Raw genomic sequence first — 23,008 nt, forward strand, 5'->3', positions numbered from 1 at the left:
GTATCTTTTTCTGGACAGCACTTATGTGTTTGCTTCATTCTCACCAAAGTCAACAGGATTTAAGCATGAGGTTATGATGTGCTTTCCTGAATCAAGGTTAAAGAGATGGGAGCAAAAGTTTCAAAGAAACTTTCCAAAACTTTCTGTGTTCCACATACACTAGGTCCCAACATTCAATTTTATTTGGTCCAGTAGGTTTCTAAATTACCCACCAAGGCTCTTTATTTCAATCACAGCTGGCGGTAATGAAGTACACTGTAATACTATCTTATGGCCTGCTAGTATCCCTAGAGCATTGTATGTGTATATTTATGATTACTAAGGAAATACATAATGGAACAAACAAACAGTTTAATCTAATATACATTTGTGTAAAGACAATATTAGCAGTTGCCAAGCGGCATAATGAAAATAACACCTTAATTCATGTAAAGGTGCCCCACTGGATTTTAAATAAGATTGTGTGTCCTTAATAATCATATTACATTGGTTGGTACACCAATATGTAACATGTATTTCCAGCATTGCTCCATAAATAGAAATACTCAATATTCCCTAGTGAACAGAGTTATCTTAAAGGTGTTGTAAGGAATAACTCCAAGATTACAGTTCACACAGTGAAAAAGTAATGAATTAAGGTGAAGGTATTTCCCATTCTTATTTCCAGCCTTAGTCAGAAAAATGAATTGAAATTGAATTTGTGCCAGTTTCTGTTCTTGCTACGAGCTAGTTATGTGGGATTCCAGTATTAGAATGTTAATGCTGCCTGCAGTTTTGAATCACCTAGAAATATTTATTTATATATATAATTAATTTAGCTCTTATTTATTTATTTTCTTAATTCATAAATCTAACAAGTGGTGCCTCTCTGGAAGCTGTAGGCACCCTGGACCAAAACTTAGTTCTTATATATTTATTTACAAGAAGAGGAAGAACACATCTCCCTCTAAAGAAAAGCTCATCCAGAGTTAAAGACCCCATGTCCCTTTTTATTGCATTAATTTTTAAAGGAAAGAGCTACTCCAAATAAGATACAAAAGTAGCTTGGCATATTCATCTAGCGATTGCTGTGACTAGGCGATTAGCTTCTTTCACTTGTCAATAATGCAACATCTCACTGTGCTGTATTCTTCATTTTCCTCTCTTCACTCATCAAACTTTTAGCAGGTAAATAATTTATTAAGCCATGATTGAGCCTTATAGCATGTTCAGTGGTGTCAAGGAGAGTAACTGAAAGGGGTCAGGAGGGGATTGGCAAGGAAGTTCAAACACGTCAAAGCCCCTTCCTTCTTTTGTTGTGTTTGAAACTTTTTCTAAAGTCAGAATAGCTTCTGAAAACCATGAGAAAAGCTGCTAGGGGCTTCACGGAAAGATTCTGAAAACTGAAATATGCTTAAAAATGAATTCTTGTTGCAAGGGGGTATGTGGGAGGCAGGGCCCCCCTCAGGGCTAACCGTGATACGGCAGTCGTTCCCAACCTTACTCACCAAAGTTTGGCAAGTTGCTTGGGGTGAGGTATCATGTGCCGTCAACTTGGTGTCAGTCTCTAAACAAGCAAGTAACAAACTTGCAGTTCGAGATTCAGCTTCTGTGCCTTTAAATAAAGAGAGAGAGAAAAAAACCCTTCAAAGGCAAGCTCTTAGTTGCAGCACTTGAGAAGCTGTCTGGTTTTGTTCAGGGGCAGAGCTGGGTGAGACTGGGTCAGGGGAGATGCTCCTCAGGGTTAACCCAGGTGTTCTAACTGGCCTGCTGGGTCTTGACTGGTCAGTATTTCCCCATGGACTCTTGAGGACTGTCTTGAGGGTCATCCCATCTGAGTGGATTTTCCTTGGGTGGGGAGCATCAGGGCACTGATGCCTCTAGCAGTGACAAAGGAGCTTAGATAGATCCAGCCAGAGGATGTTTGTGACTCCCCCCCACCAACCCCCAAGAGGCTGATTGGACACTGTAGTGATAAATGCATCAGCTCCTAGTTATTCCAAAATATTTAGTTCTGTTTTCACCACTGCATGATATGCTTGTGATGTGTTACAACTTGTAACAGCAAACAGAGACTGTAACTTGCTGCTCTTCCTATTGTTATTTGTAATATGTTAGCACCTAAAGGCCCCAGCCAAGAACAGAATCCCTGCTGCTAGGTGCCGTACCGCTGATATAACAACAGCTTGTTTCTGGCCCACGGAAGTTACAGTTTAAATATACAAGACAGACAAAGGAATTCTCCTTCTTCCCATTTTACAGATGGGCTACTGAGGCACAAAGATTAAAGAACTTGCCCAGGGCCACTCAGAAAGTTAGTGGCGGTGGTAGAGGCTGAACACTGATCTTCTGAGTTCTAGTCCAGGGCCTGAAGCATAAGGCCAGCCTTCCTCTCTGGGGGGAGCGGCTATGGAAAAGCAAAGCTCTGAAACGCTCTGTTTTACTGAATGTTCCACATCCCGGGCTACTGACCTAATGGGACAAGGAGTGGGCCAAAGTATGTTCCAAAGGAATGAAGGGATAACCCTGTATCTATAACTCAGCTCAGCTTATCTGAAATACTTTAAGGACATCAAAACATTTAGAAAAAATTAAGGGTTGAATAATCTGGGTGATTCGCATCAGAGGAACAAACAGAGTCAGATGGGAGTTGGGGACGGTTAAAGGGTGTTAAGATTAAACATAGATGTACAATACCCCTGTAAAAACAATCTCTGCAGGTCACCCACATAGCAATGTTCTGATTGCAAAAAAACCAATGCTAACCTTTCCATGGGCCCTGCTGTATATTAACAGAGCACACCAATCACACTTTAAACACTTAGGAGCAGAGCTATACCGTAGGGAGGTTTTTTAAACCATTTTGCCTTGCAAACCTGTGTTTCCAGCCAACATCACTAACTTGACCTCCTCTGGAATATATGAATCATTTCTCGGTCCTGTCTCTGTTGCATTATTCTATAAGGCTTAGATCCAGCCTTTACAGGGCCTAAGCAACCGTTGTGTATCATTTCAGCCCTTAAAAGGACTAGGTGCCATTTTAAGTCTTGCTTCAGCCCTATGTCTTCCGAGGCTTTGTGCAAGTTCTCCGCATGAGGGTTAATTTAATCCCCAGTGAATATTCTAGGCTGAATCATTCCAACGCACAGCCTTTTTTAAAATCAAGCCAAACCAATTGTATTATTGATGTTCCTGCGTCTATAGATATTTGTTATTGTACAGTCATTCTTGAGCACTGAAGTGGTGGACAGGGTTGTTTTTGTTTGGTGGATTATTTTACGCTCTGTTTAGAAAAATATATGTGGAACCCTATATTTCAAGGTTTTCACCTACTTTGCATATGCATATTGTGAGTGTCAAGGAGAGCTAAGCCTGATTTTACACCTCCTACCCATGACAAAGTATTTTTAATAGAAAAAACACTCTTTAGTTTAAGAACATTCTTTTTAATTAAAAAGAAAAGGAGGACTTGTGGCACCTTAGAGACTAACCAATTTATTTGAGCATGAGCTTCCGTGAGCTACAGCTCACTTCCTCGGATGCATCGGATGCTGTAGCTCACGAAAGCTTATGCTCAGATAAATTGGTTAGTCTCTAAGGTGCCACAAGTCCTCCTTTTCTTTTTGCGAATACAGACTAACACGGCTGCTCCTCTGAAACCATTCTTTTTAATTGTGATCCAGCACGAAAATAATTCTAAAAAAACCATGGAGAATGCTCTGAATTATGTATTGGATTTTCCTGTGGATGCATAAGAAAATACATGCAGTGATATAGGTCTCAATCCTGCAAAACACATAAGCACTGCGTAACCCTTGCAGCCAATGGAATTACTCATGTGCTTAAAGTTACTCATTTGTCGGATTGCAGCCTGGAAGAAGGGGCTGTTTTTCCATGGCATCAGAGATACCAGTCTGGAAAGTCACTTTTGCCTGAACTACCTCATTCCCCTGCATTAGGCTTTGATTCAGCAAGCTATGTAAGCATGTGCCTAACTTTAAGCTTTACTCATGTACTTAAAGTTAGACCCATACCTAAATATCCTGCTGAAGAGGGGCCTTACCTCCTGCCTTTCTCTTGCACTAATCTGCTAAGTGCTAAGGGTCTACCTCGAATAGCAAGTGATGGGCCCTCAATGACATCCCTTTGTGAATGATTTCAGTGCCCGAACAACTGTGCAATGACATTCATTCTGTACTGCTAATAATCAGCTATGAAATGGCAAAGAACTTGATGAGAAACACTTGGAGGGCTGGGGGGTGACGTTTTCCTTTTAAAGAAAATAAAGCATCTATCTTATAAATATCTAATAATCAAATAAAGTAGTAAGTGTGGAAATGGGCATATTTAAAGTGATTTTACCTCTAATTGAGTTGTTCTGCAAGCAAGGAAAGGAAGCAAATTAACTTTGAAGGAAGGAATATTGAAAAGATTTTGAAGACTTGGAATGCTAATTACCACTGATGGGAAAGTTTGGCAAAGGTTAACCAAACACTGGATGCAAATGTGCAGAAGGAATTTTTTAAAACAGGCCCAGATTTTTGTTGCTTTATTTTTAATCTCAAAAGGAAAGAGAGACTTCCTGGAAGGCTTGGGAGGAAAAGGACTTTATTATTATTATTATTATTATTATGAAAAAAAGCTGATCTCTTCTAAATGGCCTCCTTGTATCTAGCTTCTAGGCATGCCGAAAAATAGGCTTTGCTCTATTATAAAGCCACCGTCAATTGGCGTAGAAGCCGCTGCTCTAAATTCCTAGCTGGAGATGCCATCTGCTCGGCCTTTAACCTGCAAGCCGTCTTTTGCATTAAATGAAGACGCCACCGGCTGTAAAATGACTAATGGGATATCATCCCAGATATTTCCACCTGTGGAGCTTCCCCTCCCCTCACAATTGATGGCTAGAAACCACTCGGATTAGAATTTCTAACAGGGCATCTCATTTGACCTTGTATGATATGCCTGTGTCGGCGCTAGAGGCTTCCCGTCCATTGGAAGCGTTAGAGTCCATAGAGCATATGCTAAGGTTGATGGGGATGAAGACTTCTATTCACTGGCCCTGAAAAGTAGAGCAAGGAATTAATTCCAAGCCCATGGCATGTGCCTGACTCTGGTGAGTCACAGCATTCAGCACGGAGACTCCATGATAAAAGGTGCCTTTGATCAGATAGATATCTACCTGATTCCATCAAGTTACAAAACAGGAACAGACAAAACCGTCCAGATGCAATAAAATTCTCCCTGGAGCCTTGCCCAGTTTTACAGCTGAATGGCGTTCTAATCTTTTTTGAGGTGGCGAAGAGAGCTGGGGACCATTTTTCAGCCAAAACTTATTTTTTTGCACACACACACACACACACACACAATATATGCAGGTCTTGGTCAACCAAAACATTTTGTGAATTTGTGTCAAATTCACCAAATTGTTTCAGCTGAAAGAAAACTAAACTAAAACAATAATAATAAATAATAATAATAATAATTAAAATGTTTCATTTTCAAAATGAAATGTGTTGTTTGACCCCCAAATGTTTTTTAACATATTTTGGCAAGGCAAGCAAACTGGAAAATCAATTCATGGCACAGCTGTAGTCGTGAAATGCTGATATAAGCTTGCTTTCTCACTGCCACCGAAACCAGATGAGCTGAGAAACCATGAGAAAGGCTATTCTTGTAGCATCTATAGCTGGAACCAAGTGAAGTGGTGCCAGAAATTTAGGATGCAAATCACCTTGTCCAGAGGACCAGGTGCTTGGCCCATGCAATGGGTAGGTCTTATTTTGAGGGCTTATGTGGTATTTAAATGGTTCACTGGCCTTGTGTTGCAACCTTGCATGGAGGTGAATTTCGCACATGCTGAGACAGCCTGTTTGTATACAGTGTCCTTCCCAATTTTTCAGATTCAAGAAGTTCAGGGGCACTCCAGATACATTTCTGAATTTACAGGGCCTTCCCCAAATAAACCCAAGCCCCGCTTTCTTTCACACTTGCCCATGCCATGAGCAGAGCTACAAACTCTGCATATTGTATTCAATTAGATTGGTGCCTACAGGCACTTTTACTCCTTGAGTTTTCTGATTGCAGTTTATGCAACCTTCTACCAGCTGAAATTGCATTGCCCACAGTCTTTTATTGATAGACTGGCAAGGTAATTAAAAAGAGGGCTTTTTTTAGAAATCTTGTCTAAATGTTGAAAGAATAAATCCATATTATTATTATTTAAACTGTGAGAGGGATGGAGCAGAACATCTCCCACAGTTACGATAATGTTCTACAAAAATCTATTTAAAAGGATGGTACCACATATTTCTTAGGTATTATAAATGTATTGCTATGAAATAGTTTTTATAAATATTAATAAGCGTTCATATATGTTGAAATAGGAGCTGTAACTCCTTAGCATTTAATTAGTCCAGAACCTAAATGATCTCGAAGGTTTTTGTTTTTTCACTAGCTTGGGCTAATTCCTGGGAGCATGTCTAGCAGAAGTGAAGATAAATGCACCCACTCCTTTCTCCCCTCCTCTCCCAGCCTGTCTCTTGACCTCTCCAAGGGCTTAATACAACACTGGCCGCAATATAGTAACAGGAGAAGTGGCTGGGGGGGAAATAATCCCATTCCTCCCAACCTGGGAACTTTCGCTCATTTCTAAATGTGAACGTTACATGTGTGGTGCCTGTTGACATTATTATTATTTGTATTACAGCACTACAAATTATGTAGTGGCATTGCCTGGGATAAGAGTGGGCTGGAATCCACATCCCAAGAGATTCCTTCCCATATTCCTAGCAGCCTCAAACAAGATCCCCTTGTGCTGTACGTACACAGAATAAGAGACAGCCCTTTCCCCAAAGAGTTAACAATCCAAATAGATTAGACAGACTCAAACTCATTCTAGAGATGGGAGCCTGAGGCACAGAGAGAGTAAGTGACTTGCCCAAGGTCACACAGGGAGCCCGGGGCAGATCCAGGATTTGAACCCAGATGTCCCGGGTCACTAGCCAGTGCCTTAATCACAAGGCCATCCTTCCCCTATGCTAACAACACTGCCTCATGGGAAGCCTTTCTTGTCGATTCCCCTGGAACAAATGGTTTCAGACTGTGTCAGGAATCTCAGGGACGCCGCTGTAATTCTGCTGCACATCCAGGTGTGTTGGGGGCCCTTGCTGTCAATGGAAGCCCCTCTCGTGATGCAACCAGCACAGTTCCACTGTGAAGCGGGGTTGGATTCAGGGAGACTCACTGAGGGTGTCTGCTCTTTACAGGTGAGGAACCCAGTGGCCCAGGGAAGATATCAGGTAAGAGGGAAGGCCAGGGCTAGAGAACCCATAGCTGCACAGGTCTTCCAGTCCTCCCCTACCATAGGCCTTGGGAGGGATCTCTCCCCTTTCCTGTTGTCCCAAGAAGAGTGAGGTCAATAGTGGATTGGAGTGGGGGCATGTCACAAAAGGCTGCTGTAGCTCCTGGGGAAGGGGAATTCTTTGTGCCTATGACAGGGAGACCACGCCTTAGCTGGCAGATAAATCCCTTGCTTTGGTCCATTCCCTAGTGGATGATCAGCAGAGGGATCCACATGCTACCCTGACCTGAAAAAAAGTTAGAAAGGCTATCTGGGGCAGGAACTGATGCAACAAAAGACAGGTAAATTCAGCCTAAGTAAACCAAGGTAGCCTAGGAGAACTTTCAGACACTGCATCAGATCACTTTGTCTAGATTAGGGTTTGTCTAGATTAGGGAAATTTGCACCTATGGAACAACATAGCGGTGCATCCCCCAAGTGTAGACACAATGTGTCAATGCTAAAAAGGTTTCCCCCAGTTACTCCAGGGCATGTTGATGTAACTACACAGGCCCAAATTCCCAGAGTCTAGACAAAGCCCCAGTTTCCCAACTAGAGCTTCCCATAAACAAGCAAGGGGTTTATTTGGGTGGGGGGCGGGATGCAAATATTTGACATTGCAAAAATATTTCAACCAGTTTCTAAATTGGTTGAAAAACAGCAAAAGAAAATCTGCAAAAAAATACCCCTCTTCGCTGAATTTCAAAAAGTCCAAGCTTTTGGACTCACTCCACTTCCAACGGCTCCGTTGGTGCGGAGGTTAGAAATGAGTAAATTCCACGGCCATTTTTAGAGGCTGATTGACATCAGCGGGAATGGCAGGCACTCAGCTCCAAGAACTTAGCATAGGCGTGATTGGGGAAAACAATGCAATCAATAAAATGTCACTAAAATAAACTAGTACACTGGGAAAGTCTGATACTTCAGCGAGCCAGGAATGTTAATGGGAAATATGTATATGGACTGACTAATACGGAGCAGATGGTTTTGATTGGAAAGGTTTGAGATGAGGATGCAGAGCTGTTTGAAATGTTTCATACCAATTGCTTTGCTTGTGTTTAAAATACTCACCTAGTTTAGTTTCATTCTTTCCCATGGTAGTGAGCTTCTGCAAATGCTTTGTCTCTTTTGCATTTATAGCAGTGTCTGGCTAGGGTTCAAATCTTCTGTCTTTTCAAGTGCTTCCTAGAAATGAAGCTCAGATGACTAAGAATATGATAGCAAGAATTTCCCCTCTAATCACCAGCTGCACTTTAGGGCTTGTCTACACAAGAAAGTTACACCAGCAAAGTTAAATTGTGTACCAGGTGGTCACTTGTATCTTGGTTTGAACAGCTTCTAGCAGTTTTGACGAAACTGGGAACAGGTTTAAATTAAACCAAAATAAGCCACTCTGAAACCAAAAACAAAGCATCACCATACCTGCTTAACTAAATCAGTTTAACAGCAATATGGTCGAGTGGACTGACAGACAGCACGTATGGGTTCCACCCTCTTCTGGACCTGCTGTGGGCAAACCACTGTGCCTTTGTGTCCTCTCCCACTCACTATCTGTCTGTTTAGAATGTAAGCTCTCAATGACAGGGACTGTCTCTTACTATGTAATCAGACAGCAACTAGTTCAGTGAGGTCCTGATCGCAGATGGGGACCACAAATGCTATGGAAGTACAGATAATAATGGACAAGGAAGCGTGAAGTACTGATGCCTGTTCTGCATTTGTTCTAGGGCTAGACGTACCGCTCTCCTTGGGCCTAGCAGCTGGGTAGCACCTTTCACGAACACAAAATTCACTTAAAAAATAGAAGAATGGGACCTTTTTATTTTGGTCATAACATGTTAATAAACATTCCCAAGAGCAAAACTGGCATTACACACAGCACAGCCAATCCAGGTCTGGAATATCAGAACTGCCAGCCATGTGACTAGATGCCACCACGTACAATTCGCCCCAAAAGAAAACAACAGTTTTGACATATGAGGAGAGGAATAAGTGGGGAGCTATTAATGTTCTCATGATGAATAAATAACACTGGTATTGCACAGTGTTTTATTGCTAAACGACATTAAGACAGCCTTGTGTATCTGTTTTGTCAGCCAATGGGATGAAATACTAATTGTGACAAGAAAGATTTTAATTTTAATTGGGCTTTGGCTGAATGCAGAATTGTTCCTGGGGGGGAAAAAAAAAAGCTTGTCAACCATATGCTAAAGTTGATATTATTTATGTATAACAGCAATTATAAGGGAAATAATTTTAATAATTTTTAACTTTAATTACATTTTTGCAGCATTCAATACCAACAAAATACCAACAAAATCAACACGACAAGAAGATTTTTTGTTTCTCGATAGCACATCACCTTGGTTACAGAGCTAATGGCTTGATCCAGAGCTCTCTGGAGTCAGTATTGACTCCCATTGACATCTCTGGGCCCTGGATCAAAGCCAGTGGTAAGAGACTGTACCCTAACACTCATTTGGGCAGCTGCAGGGGGGCTGTATGCATTCATATCTAGTGTATTACATGCTCCTATTATTGTTAAGTCATCTGCCCTCCTCCAGCTTGTTTATTTGTCCCATCCGCCTTTTAAGTCTTGTCATTTGTAAACTCTTTGAGTGCAGGGACTGTATTTTCTTTTTATGTGTTCACTTTCTGCTAAGTAGGGGAAGGAGTCTGGGGACTTGCAGGGTGCCTTCCTGTGAAATCAGTGACACACACCAGTCCTGGAACAGCAGTGGTCACAAACAGCATTTAGAACAATCCTTTCTCCCAGGAACCTCAGCTTAATACCTGCACCTGGTTCCCAGGGAGCAAACCTGCCTCACAAATTAACTCCAATCAAAGACCAAAGCAGAACAAACTGTCCAGCTGCTCACACAACTCCCTGTGCTTAGAGACTTGCAGGACAAAACTAACAACACAACATGTCATCCCAAGACTGAACATTTGCTTGCATGCCAAGAGAAAGGACTTGGAAGACTGTAACAGGACCATTTGGTGACCCCTGCTATACGATGTATGTAAGCACCTAGCACACTGGGGCCATGATTCCTGAGAGGGACATCTAGGCACTACTGTAGTACAAAGAATTAACAAGGATAACATTCTTCCAAGCAGCCACCTAGGGAAGAGATTACGGTAAAATACATTTACTCTAAGACTTAAATATTAATATTTATTAAAACTTTATATAAGTGATTATAATAACATTATTGCAAACACTAGGGTAAAAAACCATGGAACAGACTTTTATTTTTATTTGACCTGCAATTAAATTTAAAACACCTATAATGTAAAAAAAAAAGGGGGGGGGTTGCTGTTTTAAAATTAAACTTTCTGAGTCACTCTGTCTTGTTAACTGGTGACCTACTTAGCTGTTGGACTTTCCCATTGTTTTGTTCTCTGCTCACCAGTGATCAGAACCTTGTTGCAAGCAGAGTCTCTTAGAATAGCCCAAGGAAAATGCAAGAGATGAGTTAAACAGGAACCCAAGAATTCATTCGAAGAGGAACTTTCAGACTGTGCAGCAGCTGATGCCTTCCAGATGCCAGTTGAAACGTAACCGATGGAGTCTCCTTTTTACAATACCTCTTCTATTGTTTTTATATCTGAAGCTTTTAAAAGGTGGGGCTGGTGAGGGCTCTAGCATATTTCCTGGACAGAAAAAAAATGCCTCTGTTAGATATGTTATAGGAAAGACGCAGATTCTGATGTCAGATATCAACAGACACAAACGTCTGTACTTTGGTCACATTAGGCATAGAGATGGGGGTGGGGAAATCAGCTTTTTCCCAGAAGGCACCACTCTGATCATCCAGCCCATGCTCCCGCACAGCGCAGGCCAGAGAACTCCACCTGGCTATTCCTGCACATGGAGTGGTGGGAATTCTTCTTCCCTGCTACATTACTGAGCCCAGTCCTAGATCAGATGGTTCAGAACAACATCCAGTCTTGATCTGGAGACTCCACATGATGTTGAATTTGCTTCTTCCCTTGATAATCTCTCCCACGGGATAATTACCCTAATTGTTTTAAAAATTGCATTTTATATTCATTCTGAATTTTTCCAATGTTACCTTCCAGCCATTGGAATCCTCAGCTGTGGGATTCAGAGCCCAAGTTTTCCCGACTTCTGACCATGTTGGAAAGCACATCTCTTTTGTCATGGCAAATTCTTCCTCTCTGATCAGCAGCATGGCTCTCCTGATGGCAATGTTCCGCTCTCCTTTAGTTCGCCAGGGCATAGGAGAGCAGGATTTTGTCCAGCACTCCCATTGGTGCAGCAGGTCAACTCTGGTCCCTGACCAGCCAGGCAGGGTGGAGGGCAGACTACAGAAATTCATTCTTGGGTGATGCTCATCATTCCCCATGAGCAATGTTCTCTGCAAGAGGCCCCACAGGAGGGCCAAGGGCTTGCCTGCAAAGTCCACTGAGTTAAATGGAAAGGACCTTGTTGAGTTCAGTGAGCTCTGGATTAGGTCCTAAGAGAAATATGTCCTGCAAACACTGCATTGAACCGCTAATGAACAGAACCCAAAGTACAGTCCAAAAAACCTTTATCTGACGTCTCTCGCTCTGAAGACCTCTCCCTAACTCACTGGGAGCTTTGCCTCAGTAAAGAATGCTGAGAGGGGCCCTGGGTTGTTAGTGGTTCCCCTTCTTAATCTTTAAATAATCAACTTTATATCTATTAAAATATAACATGAGAGAAACGTTACATTCACAGTGCTTTTCTGTTGATAGAGAGCATCCAAATAAAGCCTATTAGCAAATTCAGAGAGTTGCTACATTTCTGCTCACTGATCTTAAAATGAGATTTTCAAGTGCTTCAAATATACATTAAAATATACAACTAGTTAATATTAAGGCCTAAGCTTTATTTGCCACAAGTCAGTTCCATCCATTGAATGCCTCTTTCTCCGTATTTTCTAATGACCTTTTTTTGTCTCTCTACTTTTCCCTCCTTGATATATTTCAAGAGGATTCCCAAGGTCTCCAGGGAGGGAAGGAAATTGAATTCTTATTCTGTGGCACTTCAGAAAAGTGGTCTCAGAAAAACCTAACCTCTACTACCTTCAGAGACCTCACTAAATATCACCAAGGAATTTCTCATCTCTGGAGTCAAATTAAAGAGACATTGGTCTCAGCTGCACATTTGACAGCTGCCATTCAAGCTTCCTATAAATCTCTTCCCCCGCCACCCCTTGCGTCCGGAAAGTCAGGCCCTGCTGAGCTGACTGCGCATCTGAACCACCTGCTGCAAGGGCCACATCCTGAAATGAATATTTCATGGTAGCACTTAAAACGAGTGCCCACCTGAGCAACCCAAGCACGAGTTCAGAGCACTCTGTATGACCGTGGCCATTTAATCAAGGTTAGACTTGCCACACTGAGTTGCCTCATGTATAAAGTTCAGTTTCCTTTACTTCCTGGTAAGTTTTCCTTCCCTTTTCATGCTCATTTCAAAAGGATTCATCTCTAGACTGGAGAATTTCTTTTTTTGATTATTATTATTTAGCCGTTTTGTATTTCACGGCTGCCCAGATCATTGCTAATGCCTTGTCTTTTTTCTCCTCTTTACAGCTAATAGCCATGAGGCATAACAAGCTAGGTCCCCTACTGAAGTAGAACAATGAGTGTTGTTTACCCTGCACAGTTTGATGGTTCTTACTAAAGACATTCAGCTGATTAGACTTTTAACAGACAGAGCCTAACATCAGTTGCTCTCCCTGTTCTGGGGAATGAAGGGTGACGTAAAACTAGAGAGAGAGGAGAGAACTGATTATCTCAGGAGAAGTGCATGTGAATTTTCCTTTGATTAGTGTCTTGTATGGTGCACAACCTGTTGCCTGAAATTTTCAATGTCATACACACCCACCATCTGTAACGGCCGCATGGGAAATGCAAACACAAGTCATTGTTTTTGTTAATTACACTTTGATATAAAAACATAATCTAGCACAAACTGAGAATCACACTTCCTCTCCTCACAGCACACGGCCAGCCCTGGGGATGCCCAAGACATCGAGTACAAAGCGGACAGCTAGATAGCAGGCAGGGTGGTCAGAGTTCTCACCTTTCATCTTTGGAGACACCAGGTCAAATACAGCAGTGAGGCAAAGGCTGGTGTCCGTCCCACATCAGTAGGGGAATAGGTCACTCAACAGACGTTACCATCTTGCATCAAATAATCTGGCAACCTTTTTTTTTTTGTCAATGCCTCTGCTGGGTGAATACAATCTATGGAGCACTAGAGGGTGCCTTGGACACAACCCTGGCTAATGGGAGCAATGTGTAAGAAGCACTGCTCCAAGAGTATCCTCGGGGCCACACTGTAACGGAGTCACAGTGAGGGAGCTACCAGTGCTCCGTATTCGCTCCAGGGGGAGGTACTTTGCTACAGCCCTGCAAAAAGCGTAGCTTGCTTCCCCCACTCCGCTGGCCAGTACATATGGATAAGGGCAGAGAGCTATGGTTTCTTTGGTCGTTTGCTTGCTGGACAGAGCAGCTAAAGTGCAGCAGCTTCACTCCACACCTGACCTTGCCCTGAGACCCCAGGTCAAGCACTAACCCAGCCTCATGGGTGGTGGGGGTCTTGCTCCCCCTGCCTAGGGATTGTCACAGTCTAGCTTTGAATAAACTGACCAGAACACACATGCCACACAATGCCCAACTCGAGCAAGTGCTCTGAGTCCCTCATATTTCAGAACCCTAGATGTGCTCAGTAATTTAAACAAAAATTAAAAGGAAAATCCTATCCCATTTCTTTTTTACTTTATAACAATGTGAATTATCCCGTCTTCTCCAGTGGCCTTGTGCATTCGCTTTATGCCCTTACGGAGCTATTTCATTAACAGGATCTAAAACATCAATGTACTTTTTCAAGAAAAGATGTTAAGCGACATGACTAAGGCTGCAAGCTTTGTCAGTTCTTTTCTCCCTTACTCTCTGACTGTCCTGGAAAACAATTTTAGCCCTGGCCATTTTGTGATCATTAGATCTGAAGACTCAAGCAAATTAGAATATCAGCATCCTGTGTAAAGGCTTTTATTACTGGATACTCCTATTCCTTGGGTTTCTTGTAGACAGCAGGTAATTGAGCCATGCTCTGGAAGGACAGCTGTCCAGAATCCAGTCCGTAAGTATCAGAATATGAAGCTGAGGTTTGCTGTAATGCAGCAGATTAATCACTCAGATGAAAGAACCACAAATACAGAAGAGGAATTTGATTCCTGTCATATTCAAGGGTAAACTTCCAGTGCTCAAAAACCCTGTTCAGATCATTCTGAAATCCAGACAGTTGTGGTAGGCTCGGTGTCTAGTCAAATAAAAAATGTGTTGTCTGTTTAACAATACTAACATTTTGAGACTCATCTGAGAAATTACTGCATGAACACAGATCAAATTCATTTGAAGGTTGCCTAAGAATAAACTTGCATGAATTCAGGTGTCTCCCTAAGAAGGCTAATAAAGCAACCGCCTGAGTGTGAAGAAAATAAAAGGACAAAGCTTATTTTAAGGGATACCTGCCCATGATGGTTTTTTATTCATGGCACAAGTGCAGACATTTATATAACAGAGCATGTGCCTTTGTTCGCTTTTCCCTAAGTTCGAGATCAAGTTCAGCCTCAGGACATCCTACAGGATTCGAGACATTCAGGGTCAATAAGAGCCATCCCCTGCACTGAGTAGCCACGCTAGCGATCAAGCACTGTAAGGATTACCAATACTACCAGGCATAAGGTGAAGTGTTATTACAAAGGCAGTTTCCCTTGCAGTCAGGCCCCACACAACACTGGGGGCTGGTGCACCTGGACTTAATGGCACAGTCTAGTTCTTTGTCCTACTTGTTTCTGTTTTAAGTGGATTTTTTCCTGAATAACTGTACGATGATTTCATTCTATTGTCCATTCCTGGTGGGGAGGGCAGGGAGCTTTGGCTTTTGAAATATTATGTTAAAAATAAAATAAAGACTTGTGGGAGTCTTTACAATAAAATTAAGGAGTGAGTCCATTTTGGAATACACCATATTGACACCTACCCCCCTCTATACTCAATGAGCTTGATTCTCATTTTCACTGAGGCTCTTCCACCCCCACACTGGCAATGAAAAAAAATCTTTAAAGTTACAGACATATCTGAGAGTCAGGCCGAGTTCAGATTTACCCTTTGTACCTCAGAGAAAACTTGATTAGTGACTGGTAATTTAGGCTGGTATTTGTCAGTGCCTCTTTCATTAGCTTTATTAAGATGCTCCACTTGTTACTTCACTTGCTAACACTATATAGTGTGGATTTGATTAGTTCCTAACTAGCGTTAATTTGCCTTAAGAATTTGCCTTTTTAAAACCACATCTTTTAAGACACTAATGGTCCAGCTTGTGGTAAGGAATACTCAGCCATAATTATTGAGCAAAACTTCCCCTGGGAGGATGCAGTGCCTTTGAATGCCTCAGCTAGGTACGTGCATATGTAACTTTAAAGGGTCAGATGTAAAATGGCAGGCTTGATATTGCATTTTTGACAATTGGGAAAAAAAATCTTTACACTGGGAAGGTGCACTATCTGATGTGCAACTTGTAAATGGAGGTTTTTTCTTTTCCATCATGAAAAGAATCAGTGATTATGTCTCCGTTTTTTTTTTCTTTTTGGGTGGAAAAAGGCTTATTTAACAAAAAAGGAGACTGGTTTAACAACAGCAATATTATTAAAAGGCCCTGGGATCCCTCCCTGGAGGGCAGGCTCTGTCCTTCTACAAAATACGCCCGTTGCGCGCTGTGCCCAAACGGCTTTTCCTTGCCAAGCAAGCGCCTTAGTCTTCAGATGGTCCCATGTATGCCAGGGAGACCGCTTGACGATCAATGTACCACTCAGCAAGCGTATGCCAGGGTGACAGAATCCAGCCCGAGAGAATGAGGGGTCCAGTTTTGCAACTCTACTGGCCTTGCTTTGTAAATGGTCCTGTTGAAGTCAGTGGGGTTGGTTAATGGATATGGTATCACTCAGCATGAATGAAGCTTGCAGAATCAGGCCCTACATCCTTTAGACTTCAAGCTGATGACATTATGAGCAGCAATTAAACTCAAGTATAGAACCAGTTCTGGTCTGACAGGGGTGGGACAGTCCTGGGGTACTGATGACCTAAGGACTGAGGTTTACTGCACAAAACCTCTACAACTGTGGAAGTCGGCATTTAGATTTAATAAGAGCATATGGCACCTCCTTCCGGGACAGAATGAGATCTCTGCTCCGATCAGCAGGAGGGATTGCATTTGAAGACAGAGCCATGGGCTGGGTTAGGGGTTGTACAAACAATGTTTGAAGTGATGCTTCCCACACCATGTAGGGGACACAATGAGCCAAACTCACGTAGGGCATTCCAGCAGATCTGTGCTGCTCCAGCAACGCCAAGCACCACCAGAGCCGTGGGAACACATCAGTCAATCTGTCTCAAAGGTCTGAATTCTCATTTATGCTATGGCCGATTTACACCACTCTGGCAATGTAAAGGGGCCTTTAAAAGAGTGGGAATGTAATTTGTGAACACTCTGAGGCCCATTTACGCTGCCAGAGCACCCTTGGAGTGCATGAGAATCCAGCTTTCTATGTGTGCATTGTAAATCCAAAAGCATCTCTCAGAGATCAGCATCCTGGGCAGGACGGTTCACAGGAGTAGTGATGGCCCAAAAATGCCAGGGAAGACAGCTGCATCTGTGCAGAGCCCCATCGGCCTCAGTGGGACACCCTGCGGGCATGCCACTTTGCCATACACTATCAGTTATAGGGTGGGAGCCACTAGTTGTGTCTGACCTATTTCAGGCTTCCTCCTGCAAGGTGCTGAGCACTCTGTTCCTAATCCTGCAGAGCACTTAAATCTGTGCTTAAGTTTAAGCATGTGTGTAGGCCCAGTGAACTCAATGGGATTACTTAGGGGCTTAAAGTTAAGTGCTCAAGGCCAGAGTACTCAGCACCTGGCAGGATCGAGCCCTTATCCTTACAAAACCAAAGACATTAAAAATTGCATTGTCTGAGAATAGATTTTCCCTTGTTTCTCCAAGACTGTGAGTCACTTAAAACGCAAAGATATGAATGGGCAATTGGAATCCCAGCCTCTCTGTTTTTGTATCATTGTTAGAGTGACCTCCAGAGGTATGAGATAATAACTGACGTTCCTGATAGTGAATTTGTGCTCATTCGACAACCGCTGCAGCACCTTGATTCATCCGTTATGAGGATTATCTGAGAGGCAGCAGGTAGCAATTCTATTCACATATTTTATCTGACATCGTCCACCTTACACTTTCCCTACAGGAAAAGCTATTTCTTTATTTACTGTTCTTCTAATTAAGCATGTTGTTGATTTATTCAAATGACACTTTCCCCTCTCAGCCCCACCCCATAACAGTCCAGCTGCATATCCGTCTGAGGGGCAGCAGTGCAACAGATTGGAAAAACAAACTCATTTCTATCAGTCTTCCTCATATTGAGAGAAACTGGGCAGCGAACCAGATTCTCAAGGAAGGAGCCTGGGGCAACATGACGGCAGAGAGTCAAGGCATTAATGGGAATGAGTCAATACACAGACTGTGCAAAGATGGGAGTATGCTGTCTCGGTAGAGGAGAAGAATGCTCTTGGAGCACTGGGCCAGGACTCTGGAGAGCGGGGTTAATTTCCTGGCTCTGCCACAGATTACCCGTGTGACCTTGAGCAAGTTACACAATCTCTCTGTGCTGCAGCTTCCCATCAGTAAAATGGGGATGAACAATAATGCTTCATGTTGTCTGTTTAGCCAGTGAGCTCTTCAGGGCAGAGACTGTCTCTAACCATGTCTATCTACAGCTCCCGGCACAGTGTGGCCCTGATCTTGTCAGGACCTCTAGATGCTACTGTAATGCAAATAGAACACAACAATAGCAATACATAATTAATTCAAGTTGTTCTGTCTGGCCACACTAGCCATCCTGCTTTCACATGGTGCACACAGGGAGTCACTCCACTGGTAAATTCCATTGACTTCCGTTGGCTTTGGCTCAGACCCACAATGGCCAATTTCTGCTCTCCGTTACACAAATGTAAATCTGGAGCAACTCCACTGGTTAAAACTCCACTGCTCTAGATTTGCAATAGTGAAATAGACCAGAATTTGGCCCTCAGAGCTCAAGATTTACACTGCTGTACGAGACAGAAAAATTATCCCAGTTTCTCCATCTGGTTTTGTTTCACTCAACTGTTTGTTTCACTCAACTGTTTCTCCAAGTAAGAATTTTTTTCTCAGCTCTGGCAAGGGGAATGTTTTTCAGTATAAACACTTTTACGAGTAATTAATATCTGACTGCTCCTTTCCAAGATGCATGCAGAAGAATGTCATAAAAGCCTTTAAGCTTTTCACTTTTCTATGCAAGAGTTAGCTGTCCTTCTGTCCTTGAAATGGAAAGTGAGTATCAACAGGGGACAGGAAATCAAGGCTAGCAAGAAACATTTCTGTAGTCTTTGTGCAGAATCACATCACACAGAAATGCTAACAGTTAAAGTGACAGGCACAAATTAGGGCAAGTTCCTGGCTGGAAACTAGTTAGAAGAATTCAAAACCCAGGAGAAGATTCAGAAGAACAAAAACCAGAAGTGGTTTAGGAAATGATTTCCTTGCTGGATCGTATCAGCTTAAATTAATGTTCAAGGGTTGTTTCTTTTCAGTCCATGTTGTGTGTAGACTTACCTTTCTATAAATGTCACTTTGTAAGTCATCGGAGTTCTCAGTGTAACCAGTGTATGGATCACTCAGCATTTCCCCTGTACACTGTTTTCTCCTTCCTTCAAAAAAACCCTCGCTCTGTCATTTCATTTCACTTGAGGCTGAAATTTTGCCAACCAAATTGCCAGGCTGTAAGTAAGTTACAAAGTTTACAACTGATTTAGCTGGGTCAAGGCATATGCTTTTAGGTGGTAGTGGAACAAACAAAAAATTGAGGGCCAGATCTTCAGCTGGTATAAACGGACATAATTCCCAAGAATTCTATACAGAAACCTTCTGGTGTCGTAGGACAGAACCTCAACAGACATGTGTCTCTCCAGTGATGACCTTTAAGCTGCATTTTCCTGAAAAGCAATGGAAAAATACTAAGGCAAAACTCTGTTACCATGAGTTAGGAAAATTCTTTGTAATAAATAAGTCATCTGATTAATTCCCCCTCTCTTTCTGATCCCTACAAGACTGCGACTGTCTTTAGTGTATTCATTGCTAAAATTACTAACAATTCTTGGTCCGCAAATCAAAACGGTAGTTGGACAACAGAACTAGTGATGGGTAAGACCTCAAGCTAGCCTAGAAGTTATGACTGGATACATATTTAAGCTATCCAGAGATTATTGCCAGCTATTTGGTTTGGGACCTGGACAAGAATCTTACAACCTGGTCATAAGGAGTTCTTAGAACATTGCCTTTTCTGATGCATTCTTCGCTTCCCTTCTTTTGGTATATCCTCATACTCACTTCCCACTGATAGTTAACAAACCAGAGGAGGCCGAATGAACTTCTTCTTAACCTCACATAAAAATCTAGGTGACTTTGAGGTAACCAACCCTCACCAAAGCAGCAGATCCTGAAAGCTAGCACCGCTGTCAACACTGCAAAAAAATGGCCACCAAAAACACAGCAAATTGCAGCTAATTGTGTCACCCATTACTCCGTCAAAAGACTTAAGCATGTGTATTTTAGGACATACGCCGAATGCCATAGAGAAAAAAAATATCCCCATTGTGCACATGTTCCAAATATATATAGCCTATTGACTGATACTATATATTTCATTCCTATATATACTGTGCAAATGTAAAATGGTAGGTGTGGTGTTGCCAATGTTCCACAATACACTTGTGATATTGACTCTAACAAATACTCCTATTACTACAAAAAACAGGGTAAAATAAGTAGTTTTCAACATTGACTTCTGCTTTTGTGCATATGCATTTTTTAAAAATAAAGGTTTACTTTTCTCATACATATACAACAATATATAAATTTACAGACAAGCTCTTTTGGACAATATCTATCCATAGAAACTTCTCTGTATATGAGCAAACAACATTACGGTGTGGGGAAAGCTTTAAAGGGAAGTATGAATTTTATACAGAATGTTTGATTAGGCCCTATGATGGTGTCCCCTGAATAGACGGGGCCTCTCCTTCTGCTCCTCTACCCCCACAAACATGATACAGTTCTGTGGTGACCTAGAATCCTATTTTAGAAGTCTCCGACTCAAGGAATATTTCCAACACACCTCTGAACAACATACTAATCCACAGAGACCTTCCTACCAAGACTACAAAAAGAAGGATTCTCTTCTGGGTGGACTCCTCCTGAAGGTCGAAACAACAGACTGGACTTCTACATAGAGTGCTTCCGCAGACAAGCACGGGCTGAAATTGTGGAAAAGCAGCATCACTCGCCCCATAACCTCAGCCGTGCAGAACACAATGCCATCCACAGCCTCAGAAACAACTCTGACATCATAATCAAAAAGGCTGACAAGGAGGTGCTGTTGTCATCATGAATAGGTCAGAATATGAACAAGCGGCTGCTAGGCAGCTCTCCAACACCACTTTCTACAAGCCATTACCCTCTGATCCCACTGAGGGTTACCAAAAGAAACTACACCATTTGCTCAAGAAACTCCCTGAAAAAGCACAAGAACAAATCCTCACAGACACACCCCTGGAACCCCAAGATCCATAAACCTGGAAATCCTGGATGCCCCATCATCTCAGGGATTGGCACCCTGAAAGCAGGATTGTCTGGCTATGTATTGTCTGGCTATGGCTATCTTCGAGACACCACTGACGTCCTGAGGAAACTACAATCCAACGGTGATCTTCCTGAAAACACCATCCTGGCCACTATGGATGTAGAAGCCCTCCACACCAACATTCCACACAAAGATGGACGACAAGCCGTCAGGAACAGTATCCCCGATAATGTCACGGCCAACCTGGTGGCTGAACTTTGTGACTGTGTCCTCACCCATAACTATTTCACATTTGGGGACAATGTATACCTTCAAATCAGCGGCACTGCTATGGGTACCTGCATGGCCCCACAGTATGCCAACATTTTTATGGCTGACTTAGAACAACGCTTCCTCAGCTCTCGTCCCCTAAAGCCTCTACTCTACTTGCGCTACATTGATGACATCTTCATCATCTGGACCCATGGAAAAGAAGCCCTTGAGGAATTCCACCATGATTTCAACAATTTCCATCCCACCATCAACTTCAGCCTGGACCAGTCCACACAAGAGATCCACTTCCTGGACACTATGGTGCTAATAAGCGATGGTCACATAAACACCACCTTATACCGGAAACCTACTGACCGCTATTCCTACCTGCATGCCTCCAGCTTTCATCCAGACCACACCACACGATCCATTGTCTACAGCCAAGCTCTACGATACAACCGCATTTGCTCCAACCCCTCAGACAGAGACAAACACCTACAAGATCTCTATCAAGCATTCTTACAACTACAATACCCACCTGCTGAAGTGAAGAAACAAATTGACAGAGCCAGAAGAGTATCCAGAAGTTACCTACTACAGGACAGGCCCAACAAAGGAAATAACAGAATGCCACTAGCCATCACCTTCAGCCCCCAGCTAAAACCTCTCCAACGCATCATCAAGGATCTACAACCTATCCTGAAGGACGACCCATCACTTTCACAGATCTTGGGAGACAGGCCAGTCCTTGCTTACAGACAGCCCCCCAGCCTGAAGCAAATACTCACCAGCAACCACACACCACACAACAGAACCACTAACCCAGGAACCTATCCTTGCAACAAAGCCCGTTGCCAACTGTGCCCACATATCTATTCAGGGGACACTATCATAGGGCCTAATCACATCAGCCACACTATCAGAGGCTCGTTCACCTGCACATCTACCAATATGATATATGCCATCGTGTGCCAGCAATGCCCCTCTGCCATGTACATTGGTCAAACTGGACAGTCTCTACGTAAAAAAATAAATGGACACAAATCAGACGTCAAGAATTATAACATTCAAAAACCAGTCGGAGAACACTTCAATCTCTTTGGTCACTTGATTATAGACCTAAAAGTGGCAATTCTTCAACAACAAAAACTTCAAAAACAGACTCCAATGAGAGACTGCTGAATTGGAATTAATTTGCAAACTGGACACCATTACATTAGGCTTGAATAAAGACTGGGAGTGGATGTGTCATTATACAAAGTCCCCCATATTTATTTCCCCCCCACCCCAACTGTTCCTCACACGTTCTTGACACACATTCTTGTCAACTGCTGGAAATAGCCCACCTTGATTATCACTACAAAAGGTTTTTTTTTCTCTCCTGCTGGTAATAGCTCACCTTACCTGATCACTCTCATTACAGTGTGTATGGTAACACCCATTGTTTCATGTTCTCTGTGTATATAAATCTCCCCATTGTATTTTTCACTGAATTGCATGAAGTGAAGGAAAAGCTGTACATGCAATTGAGTATTTGTGAGCACAGGTTGCGTGTGTGCACACAAATACGTTTTTTTCACACTTGTTGTTCTCAAATCTATACACAGCCAGGCCAAAGGCCCTCTAGATATGCAGGTTTACAATGGATTAACTTGTTTTCCCCCCCACTTCCTAAAGATGGCTCAGGGATGCC

This window comes from Lepidochelys kempii, chromosome 19 (assembly GCF_965140285.1).
Source record: "Lepidochelys kempii isolate rLepKem1 chromosome 19, rLepKem1.hap1, whole genome shotgun sequence".
In the NCBI taxonomy this organism is placed as follows: domain Eukaryota; kingdom Metazoa; phylum Chordata; order Testudines; family Cheloniidae; genus Lepidochelys; species Lepidochelys kempii.